Source organism: Nicotiana tabacum, chromosome 20 (genome assembly GCF_000715075.1).
Source record: "Nicotiana tabacum cultivar K326 chromosome 20, ASM71507v2, whole genome shotgun sequence".
Taxonomy (NCBI): domain Eukaryota; kingdom Viridiplantae; phylum Streptophyta; class Magnoliopsida; order Solanales; family Solanaceae; genus Nicotiana; species Nicotiana tabacum.
In genome coordinates, this window is record NC_134099.1 from 147,379,840 (window position 1) to 147,390,759 (window position 10,920).

Consider the following 10,920-nt stretch of genomic DNA (forward strand, 5'->3'; position numbering starts at 1 on the left):
CCAACTCAAAAAAATCATATCGTTTCTGATGCACAATTTCCATCCATCTCAAACTCGATGTCTCATATCATAACCTCAATTACCAAACTTTTAGCACACCGACACCTTGTGCCCACATATTTCTATCTCATTTTATGCCACAACGTTCTCATGTTACTCAGTTCATAGGGTCTATAACCAATACAATTAAGATGTTTAAGGAGTCTGATTTACATAACATAAGTGGAGTAAAACTCTTAAACCAATTAGGAACTCAGCAAGAAAAGATGAAGTTATTTTTAAAAATTATTTAAATAAAAAAAGTACCATTTTCAATTAAAGTACAACATCGAATGAAATATTACTTTTAACAAGAAATTTAATAAATTATCTTAGTAGAAATTCCATTTTTTTAAAGTAAAATACAACCTCAGACGGTTTAAGGAAATTTAATTAAGTAACTAAATGAATTGAAGATGAAACAATTATTGAAATTTGAAGTATTGAAAAATATGTATATAAATACGGCAGAATATTGAAAACATGATGGGGTCCCTTCACAAAGGATCACAACGGTAAAGGAATCTGAACAGTTAAAACACTTGAATTGGTAACAACAAATAAACATAGCAAACAAAAAGTGCACGATTCCAAAATCCAATGACTAACAAGGATAAGGAAAACAAACACAGAATTTCACTTTCATTTCATATCTTATTGCAGGCATGCAACCCGATCCCATTTCATATATCTCGTTGCATGCGTGCAACCCGCTCCCATTTCATATATCTCGTTGCAGGCGTGCAACCCGATCCCATTTCATATATCTCGTTGCAGGCGTGCAACCCGCTCCCATTTCATTTATCTTGGTGCAGGCGTGCAACCCGCTCCCATTCATATATCTCGTTGCAGGCGTGCAACCTGATCCCATTTCATATATCTCGTTGCAGGCGTGCAACCCGATCCCATTTCATATATCTCGTTGCAGGCGTGCAACCCGCTCCCATTTCATATATCTTGTTGCAGGCGCGCAACCCCCTCCCATTTACAAATCATCATCAAACATAAAAGAATTCCGGCAAGGGAACAAGAATATAACAACAACATCCCGGCAAGGGAGACAATATCATAAACAATAAAATCCCGGCAAGGGAGACAATATCATAAGAAATAACATCCCGGCAAGGGAATCAACAAGTACATAAAGAAGCACGATAACCTCAACAAAAACAACAAGACATAATAAGCACGTGATAACTACACCGGTAACCATAACAATTGGACCTGTAACATATTAGCACGAAGTCATAGAGGAATCCACAATCAAGAAGTATCAAAACAATAAGAAAGGCAATCACTTCAATTAAGACAATTAAGGGTCAATGTAACACGTAAGAATTAAAGGAAAGCTAACAACGTCATATGGAGCATCTAGAGGCAAGTTAAGCAATTAGGAAACCCAATCATAACGGGATACTTTTCACATAAGGACCTAAGAATCCTAGAGGTAAATTTCCCACAAATAAGTCCGAGCACACACTCGTCACCTCGCATGCATGAACTACAATTAGCATAGAAGACTCAATTCCTAAGGGGAAGTCCTCCACACAAGGTTAGACAGGATACTTACCTCAAAGACGACAAACCGATCATCTAAAATGCACTTCTCGGGTGAAAAGACCTCCGGACACCTCAAACCTAACCAAATTAACTCCAAAGCACAGATAAAATACATAAGAGACTATTCTGGATCATAAAGTCTCAATCTTGATCTAATTCTAAAAATCGGTCCAAAAGTCGACTCCCGGGCCCGCACCTCGAAACCCGATAAATTTTACAAAAACTGAATACCTATTCCGATACGAGTTCAACAATACCAAATTTATCAAATTCTGATACCATTTGATCCCTCAAATCACGATTTTTTATTTTAGAATCTTTCTTCAAAACCAACTCCTTCCCCAACCCAAAACACAATTTAAATGATAAAAATAAAGACAAATTCAAGGAATATATTTAATTATAGTTGGATAACACTTACCCAATCAAATTTTGTGAAAAACCCACCAAAAATCGCAAAGAACCGAGCTCTAGAAGTCAAAATGTGATGAAAATGGTGAAACCCTCGATTTTGGAATATGTTCTGTCTGCCCAGGTTTTTAAGCATCGCGAACGCGGAAGAAGTATCGCGTTTGCGAAGAAGAAAAATGAAGGCTGCCCAGTTGTGCTTCGCGAACGCGAAGAAAGAAAATATTATAGCCCAGAGATTGCTCTTCGCGAACGCGTGAACTAGTACGCGAACGCGAACAGTGGAATTGTATAGCTACGCGAACGCGTGAGGGGGATGCGAATGCGATGATGTATAAAGCAAAGCCTTCGCGAACGCGAAGAAAAATTTCTAGGTGGTCAGCAACAAAGCTTCGCGAACGCGAAAGGCTGTTCACGATCGCGAAAGAGGATACCAGAAGCAGAAAACAACAGTTCAAAAACAAGGGAAAATGACCCGTAGCCCACCCAGAACACACCCGAGGCCCCCAAGACCCCGTCCTAACACACAAACAAGTCATATAACCTAACACAGACTTGCTCGAGGTCTCAAATCACATCAAACAACGCCAAAACATTGAATCACACCAAGATTCGAACTTAAGAACTTTCAAACCTTCTAACTTCCAAAACTCGTGCCAAAACCTATCAATTCAATCCGGAATGATGCCAAATTTTGCAGACAAGTCCAAAATGACATAACGGAGTTGTTCCAACTCTCAGAATCGCATTCCGACCCCGATATCACAAAAGTCAACTATGGGTCAAACTTCTCCATTTTCCAAACTTCAACTTTTTTCCAACTTTCGCCGAAACACCTTAAATTACCCTACGGACCTCCAAATCCGAATTCGGACGCGCGCCTAAGTACAAAATCACCATATGAAGCTGTTGAGATCACCCACGACCTATTTCGGGGCCGTTTACTCAAAAGTCCAATTCCGGTCAAATTTTTACTGTTTAAACTTCCAAAACTAGGTTCCTTCTTCCAATTCAACTCTGATTCCTCCATAAACTGAATCCAACCATGCACACAAGTCGATATACATAATGTGAAGCTGCTCGAAATCTCAAACTACCGAATCAGACGCAATTGTTTAAAACGATCAGTTGGGTCGTTACATATTCAAACCAAGTGGGATCAAGAAAATTTCCCAACTTAATTCGCTCGACTTAATTCTGCCTCATGGGAAAAAGGCTTGGATTGTTGGTTTGGTCCCCCCCCCCCCCTTTTCCACCCATTCACACCATATTACTTTACTTTGGAAATAGGCAAACGTACACGTAGTGATCATGTTTCATTGGAAATCAGCTGATCTTTCTCAATTATTTCTTCCTTTAAGCCTAAAAAATATACCACATCTATGAACTCTTTTGCAATCCACCCCCCCCCTCCCCCCGCCTCCCTCTTCCCCTTCTTGCTTGGTTTCCCTGTATTCAAACTTCTTATATTCTTCCATTTCAACATCTCATTCAACCAATACTAAAAGCTTTTCTTCTTTCATTGCATTAATTAAAATATCAGCCAAGGTAGCAAAAGAGGTGAACGGGAAAAGGAAAGGATCCACTATTACCAATTAACTCTTTCGCCCGTGCAAACCACAGGTTAAAAAGGGAGGGGGAAGAGTTAGTTGGTAACAACTTAGAAAAAAAAACACTATCGGATGAATCCATACCAAGTACTCGTCTATTGTGGCCTTTGCTTTTCCTTTGCCACGGCTGCCTTTTCCTGACATTTGCAATGAAGGAAGAAAGTTATACCAAACACTAAGCAGCAACAACAACAACAACAACCCAGTATAATTCCACAAGTGGGGTCTGGGGAGGGTAATATGTACGCAGACCTTACCTCTACCTCGAGGGGTAAAGAAGCTGTTTCAAGGAGACCCTCGGTTCAAGAAAGCAACAAGAGACGCTATATTAGTACTATCAATAGACTCATAATAAAATAACATAAAATCCATAACATAACATAAAATACCATAAAATAACAAAATAACAACAATATAAGAAATATAGGAAATACGAGAAAGATGTAAAGTATACTAATAACCAACAGATAAAGCTCATCATCAGTAGCTGATCAGTAACATCCTAAGACTAACTCCTAACTAGTTAGTCTCACTCTAGTGCACTGTAGAAATATTCACAATTTCCCCCTAACCTACAACCTTAATACTCGACCTTCACAATTCCCTGTTAAGGGTCATGTCCTCAGTAACCCTATGTCGCGCCATGTCCTGCCTGATCACCTCTCCCCAATACTTCTTAGGTCTCCCTCTACCTCTCCTCGTACCCACCACAGCCAGTCGCTCAGACCTCCTCACCGGTGCATCAGTGTTCCTCCTCTGAATGTGACCAAACCATCTGAGTCTTGCTTCCCGCATCTTGTACTCCATGGGGGCCACACTCACCTTATCTCGAATATCTTCATTCTTAATCTTATCCCTCCTTGTATGCCCGCACATCCACCTCAACATCCTCATCTCTGCAACTTTCATCTTCTGGATGTGTGAGTTCTTAACCGGCCAACACTCGGTCTCATACAACATGGCAGACCTAACCACTGCTATATAAATTTACCTTTAAGTAACGATGACACTTTCTTGTCACATAGGACTCCCGTCGCTAACCTCCACTTCATCCACCCCACCCCTATACGGTGTGTGACATCCTCGTCGATCTCCCCGGTCTCCTGAATAACTGACCCAAGGTACTTGAAACTACCCCTCTTAGGGATGACTTGAGAATCAAGCCTCACTTCCACTCCCGCTTCCGTCGGCTCGGCCCCAAATTTGTACTCGAGGTATTCCGTCTTCGTCCTGCTCAACCTGAAACCTTTTGACTCAAGGGCATGTCTTCAAACCTCTAGCCTCTCGCTGACGCCGCGTCGTGTCTCGTCAATTAGGACTATGTCATCAGCAAATAGCATGCACCATGGCACCTCCCCTTGAATATGATGCGTTATGGCATCCATCACCAGGGCAAATAGGAAAGGGTTGAACGCAGACCCTTGGTGCAACCCCGTAACAACCGGAAAATGCTCGGAGTCGCCTTCTGCTGTCCTAACCCGAGTCTTAGCTCCATCATACATGTCCTTAATCACCCTAATGTAGGCAACCGGGACCCTTTTAGCCTCAAGCATCTCCATAAGACCTCCCTAGGAACCCTGTCGTACGCTTTCTCTAGATCGATAAACACCATGTGGAGATCCTTCTTCTTATCCCTGTATTGTTCCACCATCCTCCTAATAAGGTGGATAGCCTCTGTGGTAGATCGCCCCGGCATGAACCCGAACTGGTTGTCTGAAATAGACACCGTCCTTCGCACTCTCATTTCTACCACTCTCTCCCAGACTTTCATGGTATGACTTAGTAATTTGATACCCCTATAGTTGTTACAACTCTGGATATCGCTTTTGTTCTTATACAACGGAACCATTGTACTCCACCTCCACTCTTCAGGCATCCTATTAGTCTTGAATATAACATTAAACAACCTAGTAAATGTCAGAAATAGACAGCCGTGACAAAGGAAAAGCAAAGGCCAAATTGACGAGTACTTGGTATGGAATCATCCTATAGTGTTTTTTTTCCTCATTTTTTTTAAGTTGTTACCAACTAACTCTTCTCCCTTCCCTCTTTAAACTATGCTTTGCAGGAAGAGGAGACCAACATGGACCCGATAATTCTGTTCAAATACATCTGTGTTAAAGAAGAAATAGAGGAAGCAAGACGCATACTGGTACAAAACCAGCAAAATGAAGAAGCCAAAATGGTCGATATTGGAACGAACTATAATCATGTTGTTGACTCTATGGAGGAAGTAGAAGGCCTGGAAATTTTTCTTGAGGCTAGGCCAGGTTGGAGTGGAACAATAGAGGTGAAGTCTAGCAACGAGGAGGAGTACAAAGGGGTAATTAACTTTAAGGGGAAGTACTGGTGTCTGCTCCTGTTGGAAGGAATAATTAGTTGTAGCAACAAACATGGTGTTGTATAGTATGGTTTGTTTGTGTCTGTTGTATGGTCTCTGTGTGGGAATAATGGTTATGTCTTTGAAGCTAAGATCTTTGTTGAAATTGGTTTAAGCTTTTTATTTATCTTTTTGGTTTATTGTATGGAAAAGTATCTAAGAACATAAAAACCCAGTAGTCATGAATAAATTCTTTTGATGTGGTCAAGCAGTACAAGTTTGGGCCGTGTAATGCTCTGTAAAATCGTAATGTACACTGTATTTTCTGTCTCTTTTTCTCTTGTTGAAAAACTAGAAGGGAATGCATGGGATACACATGAAGAAGAGTATATTGATTATATTGTTAAAATTGAATATCAGTTAGTTAAAGGTAATATAGTCAAATGATTGCACAAAGTAGGATTACACAGACAAATAGAACTTCAAAAGTTGATACCAAGTTCATTATGGTCCATTCAAACCACCATCCATCTGAAATTTTAAGCTACCTACCACGAAAAGCCTGAAGTGTGAAAGAGTGAGCAGAACAAGACAAAAATGGAAAAGGAGAAAACAAAGGAAAAAACAAACAGAACTGCATCTGCGCTTGCAATGCAACCTAATTTTACATAAGTACACGTCTACACCAGTTAAAACTTTCCCTTGTATGTATTAGCAGCAAAGGCGGACCCATGATTTGAGCGCAACGGAGTCACCATAATTTTATATACGCAAATTACTAGCGACAAAAGGCAATTCTTTGAAAACGTAAATGATTATGATAAAATATCAACAAAATACAAATTTAATATTATCGAATATCATTAATTTGGTACTAATATAATAAAAGTACATCATGGGCTCATACTTGACTCTATACATTTTCATATGCAAAGGGCAAACGTTTAAATTTTAATGTAAAATATTTATATAGAATGTCCTGGTGTGATTGCAGCTAATAAGATATGAGTTAAATGTTTAGGTATCGCTAATTAGAATTGAGAAAATATATATCTTGCTAATGCATAAAAAATCACAACCCAAATAAATCTTTCAAAAAAGAGAAAGTTCTAAGCAAAGAGTGAGGAGGAATTTGGAAAAGAATAAAATAAATTAACTATTATATACTAATAATAAACTAATTTTTAAAAGATAAAAGAAAAAACTAGTAAGGGAGTAGTAGAAAGTTAAAAAAGGGGGGGGGGGGAGTGAGGGAAGAACTGGAAAAGGAATAAAATAAATTGACAATTACGTAGTAAAAATAAACTAATTCAGAAAAGATTATAGAAAAAATATAAACAAAATGACTAGTAAGGAAGTAATAGTAAGTAAAATAAGGAGTGATAAGTATCCATGATTTTTTTTTATAAGAAAACGTTACAAAAAACAATTTACAGAACAAACAATCAAGTTGTAGAGTAGGTTTCAAACCCAGGTATACGGGTAAGGAAAGGAACTAGCGCAGTCTAGAAACCAGTATCGCCATTCAACTTCCATGTTCAAGGGGGCCAAGGAAAATATATAAGGGGTTCTCAGTATACATACAATCATATATATACATGGTTTTTGCCGAGGCTAATGGAGTCATGTGACCCCTCAACACTCGATGCAGGTCCGCCCCTGATTACCAGTAGAGTTTTGCATGTGCTTAGGGATGGCAAATGGGGCGGGGCGGGCCAAAACACATTTTCAAAATAGTTAATGGGGCAGGGATAGGGCAGAATTTTAGATAAATTTGGTCAACACTCTTAGTTACCTCATTCAGATAAATTTTTGTCACGACCCAAAATTTTCACCTTCGGGGCCGTGATGGCGCCTAACATTGTACTCACTAGGCAAGCCAACGTTACAAAATATTTTACCTTTTTCCTTTATCTTTTAATAATTAAAATTTAACAAAAGTAGTTTAGCGAAAATAAATACGGAAGAACACAATTAAAAAAGATTATTTTTATGCTAATAACGAAAACCGAGGTAAATTCCATCCAGAACAGGAGTCACAACTCACGAACAGTCTACAAATACTACAAATAATCGTCTGAACAAAAGTTTATATTTGTCTCGAAAGTAGATAAAACAGAAATGAAATAGGATAGAAGGGGACGCCAGGCCCTATGGATGCCTGCAAGACTACCTTGGGTCTCCGGAACGCAGCAACAACAACCAACCTCTCGATCAGCCACTAGCTCTGAAATCTGCACAAGAAGTGCAGAGTGCAGTATCAGTACAACCGACCCATGTACTGGTAAGTGCCGAGCCTAACCTCGACGAGGTAGTGACGAGGCTACGGCAGGGCTTAATCAACATATATAACCTGCAACAGTTGATACTAAAACAGAAAGGAAATACAGAATGAAATATAATTGTAATTTGCATTAAATGAATACGGAAATCAGTTCTTCTACCAATACTAAGTTATAACTAATCCTTAGGGAATTTCAACATCTCAGTAATGAACTTCAGCAGAAATGAATACTAAAACAAGAACTGATGCGACGTGCATCCCAATCCCACCATATAAACAATAACAATATCAATATTCACCCTTATTACTCCTTGTTGCGGCGTGCAACCCGATCCCACCAATCTACCCTTATTACTCCTCAACGCATATCACCCTTATTCCTCCTGTTGCGGTGCACAACCTGATCCCACATGTCACCCTTATCACTCCTCGTTGCGGCGTGCAACCCGATCCCACCAAACAATCACATATCACCCTTATTCCTCCTGTTGCGGCGTACAACCCGATCCCAATATATCAGTACCAAGTCACAACATAAAAACAGATGTTTCACAATTTAACTTAGAACCTTCCACAACATCTATATCTTAAATCATAATAACGGGAAATCTATGCCATTACGGAATCCGAACAGTTAAAACTACTCAGCGAAACCAACCAAGGTATATTATGAAGCTCCAACAACCAACTCCAAACAACGAGGAAATTAAATAAAGTTGTGTAACAATTTGTATATCAATAGAAGAAACAACAGTTAATATGATACAATTAGACATAGAAACAATTATGAGCAAGTAAGAATTAAGGCAAGAAACAGTATATTAGGAAACGGGAAAGGGAGCAAGCTAAAAATGATAATTTGGTGGCGCATAGGTACTCGTCATCACACCCATACGCCACACACATGGAATTACACATAGCAAATAGGTCGGGGATCCCTAATCCCTCAAGTCAAAGTTAGACAAAATACCTACCTCAAGCCAACGGGTATTTCAAAGCTCAATCACCACTTTACCTCTCGATTCCACCACCAATTCACTCGTATCTAGTCATAATTAACTTAATAATATCAATAAACACTAAAGAAATCGATTCCAGTGCTTAATTATAGGTTTTATAACATTTTCCCCAAAATTCAAAACCCGACTCCGGGCCAGCATGGTCAAAACTCGAAGTTCGGACCAAAACCCAATTATCCATTCACCCCCGAGCCCGGATATGCAATTGGTTTTGGAATCCGACCTCAATTTAAGGTCTAATTCTCCAAATTTTGAAATTCCCAAATTTCACCCAAAAAACACCTAATTTCCCATAAAAATCCCTAGATTTTGTGATGAAATCTTGTAAAAAGATGAAATAGATTGAAATAATTGAGTTAGAAATTGTTTACCTGTGATTTGGGGAAGAACTTTTCTTTGAAAAATCGCCTATGGAAGCTTAGGGTTTGAAAATTTGAGAAATGAGTTCAAAATACCGTCTAAGTTGTGTTTTACACAGCTGCAAGTATCACATTTGCGTTCACAGGTTCGCAAATGCGAACTCGCAAATGCGACCAATACTTCGCAAATGTGAGGGTCCCCCTCCCTGCCCTCTGATCGCAAATGATATGGAACTTCATCGCATTTGCGAGCCATTGCGAAGTCTGCAGATCTGCAACACACCAGCAAATTCCTTAAGTCTCAAAAAACTCCGTAGCCTATCCAAAACTCACCCGAGCCCTCGGGGCTCTAAACCAAACATGCACACAAGTCTAAAAGTATCATACGGATTTGCTCGTGCGATCAAATTGCCAAAATAACATCTTAAACAACGAATTTAGCATCAAAACTCTCATGAAACTTTCAAGATAGTTCAAAATTACTAACTTTTCAACCAACGGTCCGAATTACATCAAATCACCTCCGTTTTGCACAAAACTCTACAGATAATGTCTAAATATCATAACGGACCTGTACCAGACTCCGGAACCAAAAATACGGGCCTGATACCAAAAAGATCAAATCTTATTAATTTTTCAAAAACCATTATATTTTCAGTTAAATAATTTTCTTCAAAAATTTATTTCTCGGGCTAGGGACCTCGGAATTTGATTCCGGGCATACGCCCAAGTCCCATATTTTACTACGGACCCTCCGAGACTGTCGGAATACGGGTCCGGATCCGTTTACCTAAAATGTTGATCGAAGTCAACTAAAATCATCTTTTTAAGCCAAAAATTTTTTCTTCTTAAATTTTTCACACAAAAGCTTTCCGGTATCGCGCCCGGACTGCACATGCAAATCGATGAGAGATAAAAGGAGATTTTCAAGGTCTTAGAATACGAAAACGAATTTTAAAATAAAAATGACCTTTTTCATCCTTGCAGTTCACAAAGTAAACAATGTTGTCGCAAGATCGTCAAAACATACTCTAGGTTGTCCAAGCTTATTCAATAAAAATAAAAATAAAACTAAATTAATTGGCATTAGCAACATTGTGAATATTAGTTTAAGTTAAGCTGTCCTTTAGCTAGAGAATGTTTCTTTGATTGTTAATCTTGAGATTGAGATTTACTATGGATCGCTGCCTAGACTCATTGATTTGATTACAATGAAATTCACTCAACTGGTGAAACTTCCACTTGAAGTAAAACCTCTTCAATATGAGGTAAGCAATTTTCCCCTCCCATAAAGAACAAACGAAAGTTGGAGTGCCTTTTT